This window comes from Lipotes vexillifer, unplaced genomic scaffold, assembly GCF_000442215.2.
Source record: "Lipotes vexillifer unplaced genomic scaffold, Lipotes_vexillifer_v1.1 scaffold926, whole genome shotgun sequence".
Taxonomy (NCBI): Eukaryota; Metazoa; Chordata; class Mammalia; order Artiodactyla; family Lipotidae; genus Lipotes; species Lipotes vexillifer.
Window position 1 is genome coordinate 2,502,852 of NW_006798085.1, and position 1,087 is coordinate 2,503,938.

Sequence of the window (1,087 nt, forward strand, 5' to 3'; positions counted from 1 at the left end):
CATTCCTGCCATCCTGATAAGTGCAGGGACCTGAAATAGCAGATACAATCAGACTTGTTGGTCACACCACTGAAGAGCACCAGTCTCAGCTGAAAGGAAGTAAGGTGAAGCATGACACATAAGCCACCAAGAAGTAGCTCTGGGACTGTGATGGTGGATGTGCTATTTCTATGTGTGTATGTGGTGAAGGCAGGGGCTGAGTGGGACATGGGAAGAGATGGGACTGCAGGCACCGTGCAATTCCAGGATCAGCCCAAACTCCAGGGTTGCCAGTTTGGTCGCTGGCTCCTCACTGTAGCCTCCCTCCACTTGGAGGCCTGTTGGGGAGCTTGCTATTGCTCGCACCACCAGTCCCCTCTACAATGTCCTCTCGCCACAGGAAAGGCTTCTAACCTCCTGCAGGCCCATGACTCCCCTACTTGTAATTGAAACATATGCCCCTTCTAGCAACTTCTTAACTCCCTTCCCTCCTTAATTTTTCTCCATATATATATATATATAACCATCTAGCATTCTATAAATTTTATTTATTTTGCTTTTGGTCTGTCTCCCTTCACTAGAATGTGAGCTCCATGAAAGAAGGGATTTATTTTTTTTAACTGAAGTATAGTTGGTTTACAATGTTGAGTTAGATTCTGGTATATATATACTTTTTCAGATTCCCTTCCCATTATAGATTATTATAAGATATTAAATATAGTTCCCTGTGCTATACACTAAATTCTTGTTGGTTATTTTATGTACAGTAGTTTGTATCTGTTAACCCCAAGCTCCTAATTTATCCCTACCCTCCTCTTTTCCCTTTGTAACCATAAATTTGTTTTCTATGTCTGTGAGTCTGTTTCTGTTTCGTAAATACGTCCATTTGTGTCAATTTTTAGATTCCACATATAAGTGATATCATATGATATTTGTCTTTGTCTGTCTCACTTACTTCACTTCATATGATAATCTCTAGGTCTATCTATGTTGCTACAAATGGCATCGTTTCATTCTTTTTAATGGCTGAGTAATATTCCACTATATATATATATATATATATATATATATATATACACACACACACACACACACACACAAACCCACA